General features: G+C 36.5%; 1 protein-coding gene across 4 annotated transcripts in view; it reads left to right on the forward strand.

Moving 5' to 3' along the window:
* Positions 1–2968: 2968 nt before the first annotated feature.
* The window catches only part of ZFAND6 (zinc finger AN1-type containing 6), a 49898-nt gene continuing 34472 nt past the window's right edge, over positions 2969–18394 (forward strand). For 2 of the 4 annotated variants that reach the window (XM_027769018.1, XM_027769017.1), the window contains exon 1: positions 2973–2990. The gene's annotated coding sequence lies outside the window, so the exon portion shown is untranslated. Of the gene's footprint in view, positions 2991–18394 lie in introns of all 4 variants that reach the window. The other 2 variants (XM_027769019.1, XM_006142637.3) reach the window with 2 other exon arrangements.

Raw genomic sequence — 18394 nt, forward strand, 5'->3', positions numbered from 1 at the left:
CCATGACCGTCTGCTAATTCTGTGGTTGCCAAATTTCAAGATTTAAATGTTTGCCATCTCTTTTTCTATGACCTTGTAAAATTTTTGGCCACCTATGAACTGTTTTCCTCGAGTCTCATGCTGTAAACTCAAATTATGTATTCTTTCTGCTGATTGTTCCTGTACCTCCTCTGCTTCCAGTGTTCTTTTGCAAGTGTCCACACAGTGGGAAGAAAACCTGAACTTGACTCATGAAGTGCTGGGCATTCAAAGCAGTGAATCCTTGCAAAGGATCTTGGGACTAGACCTCTGTGAATTGGCTCTTTCAATTTGTCCACTTACAGGGCATAATAGATTATGCAGCTGTTTGGGCTTCAGCAGGGTGTTGCTCCATATTCATGTCTAGTTGCAATTATGTGAATTTTCAGTTTCTTACAAAGACTTGTCTTTGTATTCAAAACAATTTTGTTGGCTTTGTGTTATATGAATTTTTTCTGAGGAAAAATGATTATAAGATTTTGAGCTTTGAAAAATGTAAATTTAAATGAAAAATTCTGTAATATATACATTTATTGATAGCATATTTTGAGAAGAAGCATATTTTGGATTTTCTGTTTTAAATTTTTGCTTTAATTTTGAATTTATTTTTATGAATCACAGTCATAATTTTTGCAGAGGTGAAAATTAAATTTTATTAAGCACATTGAACGCTATTGAATCAGTCAGATAATGATGGTTAGAATAATGCTCGATAGTTACTAAAATTACACAGTTCTAATTAAAACATTATAAACTTAAACATTGTAAAACCTAGCAAATTAGGCAACATATACAGGGACAGTAGGACTTTTTGGTTTAAAAACCAGTTTACCTGTGTCATGTCTCTTAGGGATCTGTAATGAAAGTAATGTGGCTTAGTGAGGAATGTGCCCCTCAGCTGCCCCTCAGAGTGTTCATGACACCTTTAAGTAATATTTGAGAAGGGTACAAATAATCTACCCTTTAAAATAAATAATAGTGTCTTTCATATAAGTAATTAATTTTGACGTGAAAAATTGATGACATAGATTTATTTGATTACCATGACCGTCTGCTAATTCTGTGGTTGCCAAATTTCAAGATTTAAATGTTTGCCATCTCTTTTTCTATGACCTTGTAAAATTTTTGGCCACCTATGAACTGTTTTCCTCGAGTCTCATGCTGTAAACTCAAATTATGTATTCTTTCTGCTGATTGTTCCTGTACCTCCTCTGCTTCCAGTGTTCTTTTGCAAGTGTCCACACAGTGGGAAGAAAACCTGAACTTGACTCATGAAGTGCTGGGCATTCAAAGCAGTGAATCCTTGCAAAGGATCTTGGGACTAGACCTCTGTGAATTGGCTCTTTCAATTTGTCCACTTACAGGGCATAATAGATTATGCAGCTGTTTGGGCTTCAGCAGGGTGTTGCTCCATATTCATGTCTAGTTGCAATTATGTGAATTTTCAGTTTCTTACAAAGACTTGTCTTTGTATTCAAAACAATTTTGTTGGCTTTGTGTTATATGAATTTTTTCTGAGGAAAAATGATTATAAGATTTTGAGCTTTGAAAAATGTAAATTTAAATGAAAAATTCTGTAATATATACATTTATTGATAGCATATTTTGAGAAGAAGCATATTTTGGATTTTCTGTTTTAAATTTTTGCTTTAATTTTGAATTTATTTTTATGAATCACAGTCATAATTTTTGCAGAGGTGAAAATTAAATTTTATTAAGCACATTGAACGCTATTGAATCAGTCAGATAATGATGGTTAGAATAATGCTCGATAGTTACTAAAATTACACAGTTCTAATTAAAACATTATAAACTTAAACATTGTAAAACCTAGCAAATTAGGCAACATATACAGGGACAGTAGGACTTTTTGGTTTAAAAACCAGTTTACCTGTGTCATGTCTCTTAGGGATCTGTAATGAAAGTAATGTGGCTTAGTGAGGAATGTGCCCCTCAGCTGCCCCTCAGAGTGTTCATGACACCTTTAAGTAATATTTGAGAAGGGTACAAATAGTCTACCCTTTAAAATAAATAAATAAATAAATAAAAAAATAAAAAAAAAAAAAAACCTTCCTAAATGTTATACCTGAAAATGTCACTAGGACAGATTGCTTTTGCTTTTTAGATCTCCTTACTGTTTGAATGAGTGTTAACCTTGACAGAGCACCCATATAACATCAGACATGTTAGATGTGATAATATAAAAACAATATTTCTGCCCATTTTCCCCATCAGTTTTAAGTAATAACATCAATCTTTGTTGTCCCTGAAAATTTTAGCCTATCGTGATACTGAGAACATACAGTGTCAGTGAATTTAGATAGCTTAGAAATGAATCTTTGGTATTGTTATTTTAGAGCTGGGTATTTTCACTTGAATTATGTTTTTCTCTTTTAAGTCTTGAGAGAAAATATTGTTTCATTCTTTTGGGGAAATTTTCGTAATGAATTTTCTGTTGTTTTAACATTTTCAGACGATATATGAACTCTATTAAAATAGGAATCTGTCTTTAAAGCAAACTTCACCTTCATGGCTCTGTAAAAATATCAAATGATTTAGGCTAAAACCATTGTATGTTAAAGGATTGGTCACGAATTTCAAATTAAAGTGCCTTCTGTGGGATTTTCATTTATGTTACTTTGTTTATTTTTCCCCTAGACAAAAGAGTAAGCTAAGAGCATATGATGGGAAAACTGAAACATTACCTCCTGTTCCTTTAAGAAACCAGCTTATCCAGGGGGTTTTAGTGTGCTTAACCTAACCTGCTAGCAAGGAAAAGTTCTTTAAAATAATGGATATTAGCCGTATCCAATCACAATTATCAGTTTCACTAACAGGGAGGAGATTTTACTCTCCAGCCACTAGAATTGGAGAAGGTGGAGCTTGGTATTCAGGTTTGGTTGCTTTGGAGTACAGCTTCAAGTGAAGTTAATCTGAGGTGAAGCAAACAGAAAATTGTGGAGGTTTTGTTGGTAGGATTTTTGTTCTAATCTTTTAATGATCCTTCATTTTATACTTTTGCTCCTTATGCTTCTGCGTATGTTAGGTTTTGTCATTGTTTCTATGTTCTGATGCAAACTGAACATTAAAATTAAGCAGGGAAGCAGAACAAAAGGGCTGTTTGGACAGGAAATAGGTGTTCAGAGAATCAAACTTGACTTTCTTTTATCATTATTTTTGTTCAGAATTTGAGTGTCATTAAAAAATCTTTGAATCAAAGTCATTTCCAGTAACAGGCTTTTCTCCTAGATTAGATATTTGAGCAGTCATTTGTCAGTTTTTATAAATGATATTTTGAGGAGGTCTATTTGATATGTCATTTTCCTTAAACTTAAGATATTAAGTTGCTAAAAGACAGATACATGTGGTAAGATTAAATTTGTTCTTTTTAAAGAAATGAAATGCCAACTGTTTAATTTGCATTTTTACCCCTAGCATACACACATCCTTTTTAACTTAAATATATTTTAAATTTAGCAATATGTTGACATTTTTAATATGCTCATAATCTTAGCTTTGTTTTTTAGAAGGTCACTGATTCATATTATAAAGAACAAAGTAATACTGCTTTTTTGTTTATGCAGACTCGTCATTTCTTTCAAAGGTGGATGGATAAATAACACCCCTTTGAAACAGGAAATGAATGGATTTATATTTTTTAAAAAACTATAGGCTATCAAAACTTTAAGTGTCTGAATCTATTAACATTTCTTATTTATGAAATAATAGTAGTGTGTTTCAGCACCGTAATTTTTCTTTAGCAGCTATTTTCTTTAAATTGTTGCTCTTTGTACTCATAGAAACTAAGGTGTAAAAGTTGATTTAGTAATGGTTCAAATACCAGCTGAGCCTCTTCAGCCAGTTTCAGTTCAGTACATTGTATTTGTTTTGTTGTTTGTTCCAGGTCATGGGAAGGTTTTTAAATTAATGCTTTTCTGCTGTATCTATTGCTTCAACAGTAGTATAATAAAATCTAGAAAAGTCACCCATATACCCACAAGATCACTTTATTGTGGTCTTATTATTTTTCTCCTCTTCCCTTCTTACCACATTCTTGCATTTTTCCAGTAAATGTGAAAACATGTAGTTTTGTATTTTTTTTTCACTACACTGTCATCTGTCATTGAAATTGTTTTTATTTTTTTAATTGTAGTTCCTTTAAGTTGATGTGACCTTAATTAATTTGCCTGTTCTAGGTTGTTCCTCATTTTTCACCATTTTAAGTTGTATTATACTGAAGACACTTTTACGTATAGGTTTAAAATATATTTTTTAAATTATTATTTATTTGTTTGTGTGTGTGAAAAATCCCCTGGAATGAGTTTAGGTAGATCAAAGGATAGAAAGGCCTCACGGATAAATTGCTTTTCAGAAAGATAAGACCAGTTTATGTTGCCACCAGTAGGATGTGCTTCAGGATTTTTCTGATGGGTAGCCCCTTAAATGTTCTATTGAAGTATGCTTCTGGAACTCCCTGACTTGTTGATTACCTATTGCCTAAACTAATAGCCTATTTTAAATACCATTTTCCAAGGCATAGATGGATCTAAATCGATTTTATGTACATGAAAGCCAGTTGAAGAAAATAAGGACATTTTTTAAGTGAGCAGTTATGTCTTTGTTGAATATCTTATTGATAATATGTATTGCTTTCAGTAAGTATAGCATTTAATATTTTACACTAGCTTTGTTGTTTAGGCCAGCTTTCCTTAGTATATATTGCTTCTGGTGAGTATCTATGAGGAAAAAAAAAATTTCTTTGAAGAAAATATATTCAAAACATTTTTAGCAAGGTAATCTTACCTGTCTCAACAAATAAGAGTAACTTTGTCACTATTTGTGCATGTCTGAATTTTAAGAAAATATAATTTAACAATGAGAATTCACTGTATTTCTGTTTTAAGTGTGTGTCAGCACCTTTCCACTATTTCATATGTATTCAGTTAAAGGTACAAAAACTGTTGGTACAATGGTGATAGATAATATAATACCATTCTTTTTGTTTGTTTTTAAGAGTGCTTTGAAGGAACCAGCAGTTAGTGTAATGGCTATGTCGCTGGACTCCCACGTGGTCGACTGCGGTTGGTGTCTCGGACCGGTGGCTTAAAACTCATGCTGGGCACGTGTGCGTGCGTGCCCAAGATCCCGAGAGGAGAATGGAGGAGAAGGGATTGGGAGAAGGGATTGCGGCGTGACCATCCCCCCTGGGGGGTGATTTCTTGCTTTCTATCTCTATGTCTGTCTCTGTCTGTCTGGCGAGCGCACGCACCCTATAGCGAAAATCTCTACAAAAAAAAAAAATGAGGATAATTGTAAACATAATAGTTTTAATGAATGCCATCTCAAGTTTGGCTGCTGATCACATTTTAATGGGTACCCAAATAAAGATTAACTGCTCTTGCAGTCTGGGGAACACTAGAATTTTAAGAAATGTTAATCCTTAATGATTTCTCTACTCGCATCTCTATTTTTCTGTAGTTGACAGAACTAGGGAATATCCTCTTAGTGCCTTGCTTTCATGGGGAGAGTAGAGACCTGTTTTCTACAGGGAGAACAAAACTCAGAAATTGAAATTGATCTAGATATCAGGGCAAGATACAAATAGTTGTAGCTATGTCTTACTCTTTTAGAATGGAGAAGAAAATGATTCGGAGGGGATATTAAATGCATTCAAAGTCCCTGTCGTCAATCATTATTCAAAGGGAATGTAGTGATTTTTTTCCTTCTTAATAATTTAAGGAGAAACGTCATGGCTTCTTTATAATAGAGTATGTAAATGTGTCAGGTCACTTGTGTTGATAAGTTAGGAAGTACTTATTTATGGACTGGTGTGTCTATGAACCTGTTAGACCAAATTTGACTTCTGCTTTAGGATGTCATGAGAAAAAAAAATGAACTCAGCTGTTTTGTGATTACCAGTGGTTTGCTAGAAGAGAGAAGATCCATGGGCCAGCAGGTGGCTTGGTGGTTAAGGTGCTGGACTCACACGTGGTTGACCACAATAAGAGTCCCAGACCCAGTGGCTTGAAACTGACTCTGGGTGCGTGTGCCTGTGTGTGCTTAAAATCACCCAAGGAGAGATAAATAGGTGGTGTAATGGTTACATCACTGGACTCCCACATAGTCAGTCGACTGTGGTTCAAGTCCTTGGCTTGGTGGCTTAAAACTCAGGTTGGGTGCATGTGTGTGCATGCCGAAAATCCCAAGAGGAGAATGAAGGAAAAGGGATTGCAGCATGGCCATACCCCCTTGTGATTGAATTCTTGCTTTCTGTCTCTCTTCTGTCTCTCTCTCTCCGACAAGTGCATGTGCCCTATAGCAAAAATCTCTCAAAAAAACAAACAAAAGTCCCATGAGAATAGAGGAGAAAGGACTGCGATGTGGCCATCACTCCTGGTGAGTGATATCAGACTTTCCCTCTGTCTTTCTCCTGCTGGCTAGCACACCCACCCTGTGGCAAAAAACAAACAAACAAAGGAGCGGATCCACCTGTTCCTCTCTGTATCTCTCCCCCCCCGCCCCCCCCAGTATAAGCACCTTGTATAAGCACCTTGGATCTCCTCCATGGGTTTCTCTGAGTAACTTGATTTCTTAGCCACATCTAGCACTGTTGGCTACTTTCTTTCTTGAAACGCCGAGGAGTTAAATTGCACTGTATATGCTTCCTCTTCTTAGTGTCTTTTTCACATTTTTTCTCTTTATAACATTTAAGTAATGGAGTTTCATAGAATTCTGATCTTAACATTCCTTTTACTGTACACTTCCTTTAAATTGCAGTACCATATCTTTAACTAACATCCTATGTATTTTTTGGCTGTTTTGCCAGAGAGAGGAGAAGGAAAGCACTCTCCCCTCCCACACACACACTCACACACACACACACACACACACAAACATTCAGTAGGGGAATAGTTACACTGCAGTCTCTTTCTCCTTTCCTCCATTTCTCTGTCCTGTTGGGATTTTAGGCATGTATACACGAATGCCTAGTTTGTTTTTCAGTCCGCATTCCCACCCTCAGTTCTTGGTATCCAGTAATTTCTTGGTATCCAGTAATCTGTGCTTGTGCTCTCTATAGATTTACCTTTTTTTGACTTTACATATAAATGGTATTGTAAAATATGTAGTCTTAATAATGTTTTCAAGGCACATTCGCTTTGGAGCAATTGTCTCCTTTTTTTCCCTTTTATCTTTTACTTATATTTTGTTATGACACAGTTGCATAACAAAATTTATCATTCAAACTGTTTTTTAAGTAGTCAGGCAATAGTCACATTATCGTCCAACCATCACAACTATCCATCTCCATAACTATTTTTTTAACCGTCAGATGGCATTTGTGTTCACCAGAGAGAGAAAAAGGAGAGAGAGACACACACACACAAAGCACCCCCAGTCCTTTTCCTTGTATCCTGTCATGATTTGGGGCATGCATGCACATGTACTCAGTGTGTTTTTCAAGCCCCAGAGGCTGGGTTCAAACCTCAGTTGGCCTTATAGTATTTAGCTTCCTACGCACAATACTTTACCACCACTGTCGGTCTTTAATGTTGCCATTCTAGTGGATGTGGATTAATAGCTCATGGTGATATTAATTTTCAGTTCCTGATTATAACTCTAACATTGGACGTTAATACCTTTTCTGGCTATAGCATCCTGTCGTTCCAATTTTCCTCTTGTCAGCACAATTTTTTTTTACTTTTCTTTTTTCTTTCCTTTTTTTTTTTTTTTTTTTTTTTTTACAGGTTTTTGCTTTAGGAAATGTGCGCTTGCCAGAGAGAGAGAGGGACTGGGTAGAAAGGCAGAGCCCTGTCAGATTACCAGGAAGGCTATTTGTCATTTACATAGACATTGGAGTCTACACAAATGATCATCAGCCCACAACAAGCAGCTAGAGGGTAGAGTCTACACCTTCATTTCAATTCAGCATATAAGTGACCCCTATGTCACCAGAACACAAACATAAATATGTCTCCATATAGCTTATAATATTTTCGGATTTTAACCTTGGTTCCCTGATAACACGGAAATCTTCTAAAATTAAGAATTTATCACTGGGATCAGCAGTTGGCATAATGGCTGTGTCACTGGACTCCCATGTAGTCGACCGTGGTTTGAGTCCCAGATCCAGTGACTTAAACTCACACCAGGCATGTGTGCATGTGTGCCCAAGATCTGAGGAGAATAGAGGAGAAGGGATTGTGGTGTGGCCCTCCCCCCCGCAGGGGTAATTTCTTGCTTTCTGTTTCTCTTTCTTGCGAGCACACGCGCCCTATAGCAAAATCCTCTCCAAAAAAAAAAAATAATTTATCATTTGCAGTGATTATTCAGCTGACAGATTAGGATAAAAGCCAGTGCATATTTTTAAAACCTTACTCTCTCTTTAAAAATTATTTATTTCTTATTATTTAAATTTGCTATGGGCATGTGTGTTCACCAGAGAGAGACAAAGAGATTGAGAGTAAAAGTGAGAAAGTAAGCCACCAGATCCAGGACCTGAACCATGGTCAGCCATGGGAGAGTCTAGCGCCCCAATCACCATGCCACCTGCTGGCCCCAATATCGTAACTGTTACAATGAAAGTGCTACATAATTTATTTTTTAGTAAGGAGACAATGATATAATGGCTTGCTGGTTGTTATTTGATTCAAGTTTATGGTATATCTTTTTTTTTTTTTTGCTATAGGGCGTGTGCAGTGTGCAGTCACTGGAGAAAAATAGAGAGGGAAATGAGAAATCACCCCAGGGCAGATGACCACATTGCAATCCCTTTTCCTACATTCTCCTCTCAGAATTTTGGCCTTGCACATACATGCGCCTAGTGTGTTTTTCAAGCTACTGGATCCAGGATTCGAACTGCTCAGTTGGCCATGTGGGAACCGTGTTTTAACCTTCATGCCACCTGTTGGCCCAGTACATCTTAAAACAAAATAAAATATTGTGACCAGCAGATGGCATAATGGTTGTGTTGCTGGACTCCCATGTGGTCAACCATAATAGTTAAAGTTCTGGAGGACTTGAACTCATGCTGGGTACATATGCATGCCCACAATCTCGAGAGGAGAAGGGATTGGCAGCCATTCTCCCTGGGGGTAACTTTTTGCTTTCTGTCTCTGTGTCTCTCTGTCTCTTGGGGGAGTCCACAAATTCTATAGCAAAATCTCTAAGGAAAAACAAAAACACAACAAAAATATGTATAGGAATAACTTTAATTAGACAAACATTTTGTACTAACCAGAACTCTTGCATATTTAATGAATATCAGTTCTGTTCTCTTTTTTAATTTAAAAAATACTTACTTTAAGCAGAAGGAAAGGAAATTGCTATGAAAAGGTAGATTGGTATGAAGAAGTAGAAGTGTTTTGCACTATGAGTAAAATATTTTGTACATGGTCATTTGTTAAGCCTAGCTCCTTAAACACAATGTGAAAAGGTATGAAATAATGTTCAAAATACATAGACTATAGGTTGTGAGATAAATGCACCCCAGAGTTTCTATAAAGTATTAGCCATAACTGAGCACTTTGAGAAGTTCATAATCTCAGGAGTTCTCATTATTTCATAATTTGGATTTACCTAATCAGAATATGTGTTCTGAATGGGTATTCCATCTTTTGGTAGAAACCTTCATTGCATAGTATATAGTTTTAAAATTGAGAAAGGGATAAAGCAGTAAGAGAAATCAAGTTAACCCTAGTTTCCCCATTCTCTGCAGAATGTGAACATTGTGGAATAATGGAGGCATTGGCATTGTATTTGACTTATGTGAAATCTAACAAAGTTATAACTTTGTTTATGTGTTGGATAATCTACTGTTTTTATGGGAAAAGGAAAAAAAGAGGCAGAAAGCTTATAAAACTCTCTGTCCTGTGAGAGTCCCTCTTGGCAAAGAAGCTCCTGTTTGGTCTTTTCTGTTAGTAACATCAACAATAGTCTCTTGTCGATCTGGTTCTTACCCTGTGGGAATTGAGGCAGAGTGTGAAGTTAGGGATTTTTTCTCTCCCTCTCAAAAATAGTTGTTTTCCACATAGCTGCCACAGCCTTTCCACTTCAAAACCAGACTGAGACTGAGGAGGAGGACTGGCTTTGCCATTTAGACTAGATGGTAGACATTTTCTGTAAGTTGGATGAGCTAAATGGGTATTTCCAAGATTCTGAGAAGTGTACATTGCATATATGCCCAGGGGGTGATTTCTCACTTTCTGTCTCTTTGTCTCTGTCTCTCCAGAGAGCACAAGCACTCTATGGCAAAAATATCTCTTAAAAAAAGTCTGGGGGCCAGCAGGCGGTATGGTCGTTAAGGGCATTGGATTCCCACGTGGCCATCTGTGGTTCCAGTCCTGGACCTGGTGGCTTGCTTTCTCAATTTCCCTACTCTCTCTCATTCTGTCCCTCTTTGGTCAAATTAAAAACAAACAAACAAATAAATAAAGCTCAATGAATAATCCTTTTTTTAAAAAAAAACTTTATTTTGTCTGAAAATCTTTTCTGTTTGCTCTTTGAGCCCTTTCATGTGCAAGGAGGTTGGTGAGTAGAGAGCTCTAATTTTTTCTTTTTTTTAAGAATTATTTATTTATTATTCTCATGAGTTTTACCAGAGAAAGAAAGAGTGAGTGAGGGAGAGTTAGAAAGCAAGCCGCCAGGTTCAGGACTTGAAATGTGGTCGGCTCTGTGGGAATTCCAGCACCTCAACCACTTTCTTCATACAAATTTTCATTATCCTGGCAGCTTCTGTGTTTCTGTATCTTTTACTTCAGTTACTTAGATTTGGCTTTTCTTCCCTTTTCTAAGTCATTTTGTCATCCTTTCGCCCACTTACGATGGCCATAAATATGCTGTAGTTCAGGGTTACATTATCTCATGGTTCATTTAAGACAGTTTGTGTTCTTATTTCTCATTCTCCTTATTACTGCATGAGTTTTGAAAGAAACTTTGACTTTGCAGTCTTGAAATTGGAAGCCCTTGTGCCTTTTTTCTTTTGTATCATGTCTCTCCAGCAATTTGGAAAGAAGCATATAAAGTCATCATCACCTCAGCAGGAGAGAACTGTATTAGTTCAAGACTTTACCATCTAATTTCTCCCTCTATACTTTAACCCCCACCTCCCCCAAATTTTATAATGTTTTTCCCAAAATCTGAGTTAAAAATTTTTCTCTGTATTAACATTACCTTTATTTTAGTTATCATGCTTACTAAGTGATGAAAAAGTGGAAGCTATTTGGTCCCTAACCAGCTACAGTAGTTAGTATGAACCATATTTTATTTGTCTAGCCATCAAAAAGCAAAAAAAGCATTCAGATAGTAGTTCTCCAGAATTTATAGTGGAAGATAATTGTTTGGCAAATTTCTTTGGGGAATGCATCCCTTGACCTAATTTTAGCTGACCTAAATTACTCTGAAGTTACCACCTTTTCAGTAGTTTGAAATCACTTTCTTTTCAGCTGTAAATAGGTACTTACTGTGTTCTGTGCTAAAAATATTTTCCATTATCTAAAATAGTGGTGCTGAAACTTTAATCTGTGACTCCCTTGGGCCCTTGTTAGGGAGTTTTTATCCTTGGGCCCAGTCTCCAGAAATTGATTCATTAAGTATGGAGTAGGCTCCTGTGTAATTTTCTGATGGTGTTAATCCTTGGCTTTGAGAAACATTGAGCTAAAGATAGGGAAATCCATGCTTGGTAATCATTTCAGGAAGACTTCAACTTTTCCTACTTACTAATCTTGAAATTTTGAAGCATATCTCCCCAGTCTTTGAGTTTTGGTTTAAAAAAGCCAGGTCTTTGGACTTTTAACTTTCTAGCAACATGTTGAGGCCAATTTTGGAGCCAGCTGTATTTCGTCCAGCACATTTATGTCCAATAAATAAGGATCTGTTTTAGGGCCCATTGTTAGTACAATGGCAAGTTGGATGCTAAAGGACTTCAAAGAGTATGTTACTGGGACCAGCAGATGGCCTAATGGTTACGTTAAAACTCATGTAAAACTCATGCTGGGCCTGTTGTGGGGGCCTAAGATCCCTAGAGAAGAATGGTGCAGAAGGGATTGCTGCTTGGTCATCCCCCCTGGGATGTGATTTCATGCTTTCTGTCTCTGTGTCTCCAGCAAGCGCACGTGCCCTATAGCAAAAATTGCTCTTAAAAAAAAAAAAAAACACCCCAGAAAACGAAAAACAAAGAATATGATTCTTAGCAGTTTATTTGTTTATTTTTTGGCTTTCATAATTACAGAAACAAAACAAAGATCTGTCAAGTATCACTAACATAGGAACTTAAGTTATCAAAGTGATCTCTCCATTGTTGAAACCAGATCAGTGCAGATTAAATTGAGATTGACTTCCCCCAATTTTTTTTTTTTTGAGAGGTTTTTGCTATAGGCCATGTGCACTAGCCAGAAAGAGACAGAGAGACGGAAAGCAAGAAATCACCTCCCAGTGGGGATGGCCATGCCACAATCACTTCTCCATTCTCCTCTCGGCATCTTAGGCACGCGCGCACATGCACCCATCATGAGTTTAAGCCACCGGTTCCGGGATTCGAACTGTGGTTGGCTACGTGAGAGTTCAGCGACGTAGCCATTACACTAACTGCTGGTCCCTCCAAATAGTTTTAAAGCTAATTATGTTTCCACTTCTTCCTTATTAATGTTGACTTGAAAATTAGTCAGAATGGTAGTGCTTTTTCAAAAGCATTTGAAGTAGTGAAAATACAGGTATTTTAATGATCTGGAAAGGGCAACTACTTTGATTGCATCTGTATACAGTTTTAGTTGATTTGTTTTTCATAAATGACCTCGGTGCCATCAGAGTCTGAGGAGAATACAGTGCAAATGAAAAAGTCCTAACGAACAAGAGCTTGTCAACTGGCATACTATTTTTAGGTTATCATAGCTTAATCTGCTGCCGACTATTTAATGGCCTGGAAAGAGGAAAGGAGCTAATTTAGACCGGATTAGTATGTTCTACACTGCTAAACATTCCCTGATTGACTCTAAAAATTAAAGATGGAAAAGACTTCAGTAATTTGATTTTTGCTTGATTTCCTATAGTTAATATATAGGGGTTCAGGGTTGTTGGTGTGATGTGGACAAACGCAACTCAAATGTTATTATATAAATATTTGAATGCCTAGAACACCTGTTCTAAGTATATGTGCCAGATATTAGAAATATAGTGGTGAGCAAGACAGATGGTTCCTAAAATGTAGTGTTATCAAAATGTAATGGGCTGGGAACCAGCAGTTAGCGTAATGGCTATGTTGCTGGACTCCCACGTAGTCGACCACGATTCTTGTCCCGGACCCAGTGGCTTAAAACTCACCCGGGCGCGTGTGCGTGCGTGCCCAAGATCCCGAGAGGAGAATGGAGGAGAAGGGATTGCGGCGTGACCATCCCCCCTGGGGGGTGATTTCTCGCTTTCTGTCTCTATGTCTCTCTCTGTCTGTCTGGCGAGCGCACGCGCCCTACAGTGAAAATCTCTCAAAAAAAAAAAAATGTAATGGGCTGAGTTATATGGCTTAACTTTGGCCAGGAAAGTGACTTGTGCTCTGTCTTTAGTAGTGATGATGTTTTTGTATTTAGTTTTCTACACTTGTATCTATCCCAGTTGTAACAGATGATTTTTGTCTGCAAGGTAACTGTTAACCGGGATGAATGATCAGAGTGGGTTTATAGAGGAAAGTTGGTTTGGTGATGTTTTAAACACTTTTTTAAAGAATTATTTCTTCAGTTTTATTTATTATTATTATTTTAAATTGGACCAGAGAGAAAGAGAAAGTGAGAAAGTAAGCTGCCAAGTCCAGGGCTTGTGAGAGTCTAGCACCTTAACTGCCATGCTACCTGCCAACCCCAAACTTTTTTTTTTTTTTTCCCGACCCCAAACTTTTTTATTTTGTAAAATGAACTACATAAGCTGAACCAACAGAGTATAATACACTGAACATGGCATATAAAACATATCAAAGGCTGACTTGGTAGCCCAGTGGTTCAGTGAGCTGGATCCCACGTGGCCAACTGCAGTTAAAATCCCAGCCCAGGCATGTTTGTATTCCCAGAATCCTGGCAGGATGGAGAAATAAAAAAAGAGATATCTTTTGTTAAGAAATGTAATAAATTACTTAATGTGAGTTACACTTTAAATGTTAAGAGTAGCAAATGTTTATTAGAATTTGTCAGAATTATTCCTCTCCCAAATTTAAAAATTGTTGATGAACATGTTTAAGTTCCACTTCATGCTTATTGTGAAATAACATAATCAGCTTGAGGAAATCCAGTGTGAGAATCTGCAATCCACAATGCTCTAAAATCTGAAACTTTTGAGTACTGACATGATACTGTTAAGTGGAAAACTCGACACCCAGTATCATTTGACCAGGTCAGTCAAACTCTGCCATACAAAAATATTGTATAAAATTACCTTCAGATTACGTGTACAAAAGTGTGTAAAATGCAAATGAATTTTGTGTTTAGTCTTGGCCACCATTCTCAAGATATCTTGTTAATAAGTGTATACAAATATTTCAAAATCTGAAGCACTTACGGTCCTAAACATTTTGGATGAAAGATATTCGACTCATGTGTTTAAAAAAGTAAACCAAGTAGGTAGTATTCAAGGTATTGAATCATTTATAAGGGATTGATGTGTTGGGGGCCAGCAAGTGGTGTGGTGATTAAGGGTGCTGGATTCCCACGTGGTTGACCATTGTTTGACTCCTGGACCTGGTGACTTGCTTTCTCATTTCCGTTTCTCTCTCTGTCTCTGTCTGGTCAAGTTAAAAAAATAATAATAATAACAAATGGAATTAAATAAATATTTTTTAAAAAAGGATTTATGTGATGTAAGTGGACATAGGCAAAAGAAGGAAATTTTTGTCTATAGCTAAATGATGGTAATTGTAAAATTAGTTTGTAATACGAAAACTAAAAAATTACTTAGTGGAAAGTTTATGTGTATATGTATATAAATATATTTTTATATTATATTTATATACATATACACATACACACAATTTTTTTCTTTCCTTTTTTTTTTTTTGCTATAGACAGTGTACCTTCACCTGAGAGTGAGAAATCACTCTCCATGGTTGATGGATGACCATGCCATCTATTCTCCTCTCAAGATTTTTGGGCACAGGTGTACATGAGCCCAGTGTGTTTTTCAGACCACTTGGACTCGAACCATGGAATCAACCATGTGGGATCCAACACCTTACTCCACCTGCTAGCCCAGAAAATTATCACTTTAAGTATGTAATTTAGTTACAGTGAAAATTGTTGTGTAACTCCCACCACCACAGTCACTGTGTAGAACATTTTTATTACCCCATTGTAAAGTTTTCTTATATCCCTTTTGGAATCAATTCTGTCTTTTCACCCCTACTCTTTACTTGTGGTCCCTGGATTTGCTGTCATAGTTGGATTTTTGTAACATTTCCTATAAATGGAATTATATATTATGTAGTAGTCTGCATCTTTTTTCTTTCACTTAGCAAAGTAATTTGGAGATAGTTCATACATTGTGTTCAACTGTGGTTCATTCCTTTTTATTGCCGAATAGAAGGGACTTCAAAGAGTTTGTGAACAATGAGTATTATGGAAATATGAGTATTACGGATTTCAGAATACTTTTTCATCAAAGTAAACTTACACTTCAATTCTCTTTTTCCATGAGTATTATGGAAATATGAGTATTATGGATTTCAGAATACTTTTTCATCAAAGTAAACTTACACTTCAATTCTCTTTTTCCACAAGTGTTTTGAAGTCCCCTTGTATTCCATCATGTGGATATATCACAGTTCCAATGTATATCCATTCCCCATTTGGTGGATACTTAGGTTGTTTCCAGTCCTGGGCTGTTACGTTAGAAATGAGATCAACATTTCAGTACCAGTCCTTGTGTAGACAAATGTATAAACACCTAGTCATGGGTATTTTGCTTTATTTCAAATGTATTCTTTCTTAATTTTAGTAGGATAGACAAGTTTATATTAAGCCAAATATTTACCTCAAGGAAAGAACTGAATTACCAGCTATTAACTCTTTTATTTTTTCTTCTTTCCTCCCACTCCTGGAGATGTTACTGCTTCTTGCCTTAACAAAAACCTCTTCTAATCTTACTTAAAAACTCTAATTCATAAGACTGCTAGATTTTGAATAGGCTAGTTTAATCTTGGCTGTGTTGCAACTCTTCTGTCTCCTATCCCTCATATTTCTACCGTGTTCTGTTTTGTTTTGTATTTGTTTTGGAGCCTTTTTTCATTTGTTTCATTCAGTACTACCCTCTTTTCTTTTCAAGGGTGGTGATTTAATGCAAGTTCAGTTAAGGGAAATACAGAAGAACTGCAGATCAAAGTTTATGACACATAATGTCATATGTTAGAGATTTGCTGGAAATTCTGCTGCCTGACCATGTTGATTTGACTAATGACTTAATGAAAAGCTGTGACAACTTGGGCTATATTTGCAGACATTATGTTTATATTACAGTTCCTTGACAGTGTAGGTAAAAGTAAAGTTTAGAAGACAAGGGATACCTGAAAACTTGCAGCCAACTCCCCTAAGTATATTAGGTATACATGTGTTCACAACTCTTTCTACATTTCCTAAGTTAGGGATTTTAAGTGTAAATTGGCTTAAATTTTGAGATGGCCAGGTTTTATTCCCAGTGTAGATTATTCTGATCCTTTCATTGCAATACCATTTATTCCCAACTTTCCAAGAATTGGAGTTTAAATTGAAATTGGAGGGGAAAAAATGGAAAGCTCATAGATCTGGCAGGGGTAGAGGATTTGACAGCACATTAGTCTAAGAAAATGGGAGAGAAGGCAGGACTTGGGATAAAACAATTATGCTTGTTTTGTAATTAGGCATCCTACAAGAACCTATTAAAATGCCTCCTTCAAACAAGTCAGTGTTTGGTGCTTTGGGGTTAGTAAAATTAATCTGACATGGAATCTGCCTTCAAAAAGGCCATAGCTCAGCAACAGAGCTCACTGCATGGTTGGAATTAGCTGAAGTACTATTAAATATTGACTATAGCTTATTGATACCAAACGTAGGCTATGACCATCTTAGTGTAGAAAGCTAGAATTCATCTTGTTATTTCCAAGTTAAATTTTCTCAGCCCTGACTCCTAAACCTCTCAACTTCCTGCCTCTTCTGCTAGTAAACTAAATGGTGTGTTCTATCACTCCACTATTCCAAAGTGAATTGTTGACTGGAATTTCCTAGAGACTGCTGTTTGGGGCAACAGCAGTCAACAGGTTTAAAGAAAAGAAAATATCCACATAAGATGCCATAGAAGCTGTGATTTTACCGTCTTGCAAAGATAGACTTTAACAGTAGTTGAGGTAGAAATAGTGGAAATTAACATGTGGAAGAAAACTGTTTGAAAGGAAGGAGAATTTAAGATAATGTGATTATGTATGACCATCATGATTTTCTCCTTTCATAGATATTTTCTATCATAGTCATATTCTTCTTGTTTTCCCTCTCTTTTGATCTCTTTATTTTTTATGCCCCCACAATGTTTGAATTAGTTATTTGTGTGTTAGTCTCTCAGTGCTTAATGTTGTCTTGTTTTTATTTTCCAGATACTCTGTAGTAAATGTATGCTTCTTCAGTTTTTTATTGGCCATACAGAATTTTGGTTTTTTGGAAGGGAGTGGGAGTCTTGTTTTAATATCTTCTGGTTATGCAGTTGATCACTCATTAGCTATTCCTTTGGTCTGCCCCTTGTTACTCGGCATGACCAGAAATTGACTTGGGAGTTTTTAGCAAGGAGATGCACTTGGCTGCTCCATTCCCAGCTGAAGAATTAGCATTGCTCTGTTGGAGGAGTTTGTCTGTCCACAGTGTAGTTTTGAGAAGGGTGCAGAGGAATGCAGTTGGGAGGAAGCATCCACCTACCTCAGATCTGCTGAGTCACACTCCCTCATCAGTGGACTGTCATGTCATTTGGCACTATATCTTGTAACTCATTGAATAATCACAAATCAGTTAGGATTGCTGTTGGATTGGAGTTTGTATGGAGAGAAGACAGGAAATCTGGTTCTTTCACTTGAGTATTTGGATCATTGAATATTTGGAATCCTTAGAACATCAGGTTCAAATATTTGTATTTCAGGTTTATTTTGAAATTATTCCAGTTTATAGAAAGTTACAATACTAATACAAGCAATTTCTACATACAGTTTAGCAGGAGTCACTCATTGTTAACATTTTTGGCTTATTTGCTCCTTCTTTATCATACTAAGTTTTCTGGACCATTTGAGAATAAGCTGCAGGCGTCATTTCCCTTCACCACGTAATACTCCAACATACAATTACTTTTTTTTTTTTTAAGACTTTTTTTCTATAGGGCGCGTGCGCTTGCCAGACAG

The sequence above is a fragment of the Tupaia chinensis genome, unplaced genomic scaffold, assembly GCF_000334495.1.
Source record: "Tupaia chinensis unplaced genomic scaffold, TupChi_1.0 Scaffold000078_1, whole genome shotgun sequence".
In the NCBI taxonomy this organism is placed as follows: Eukaryota; Metazoa; Chordata; class Mammalia; order Scandentia; family Tupaiidae; genus Tupaia; species Tupaia belangeri.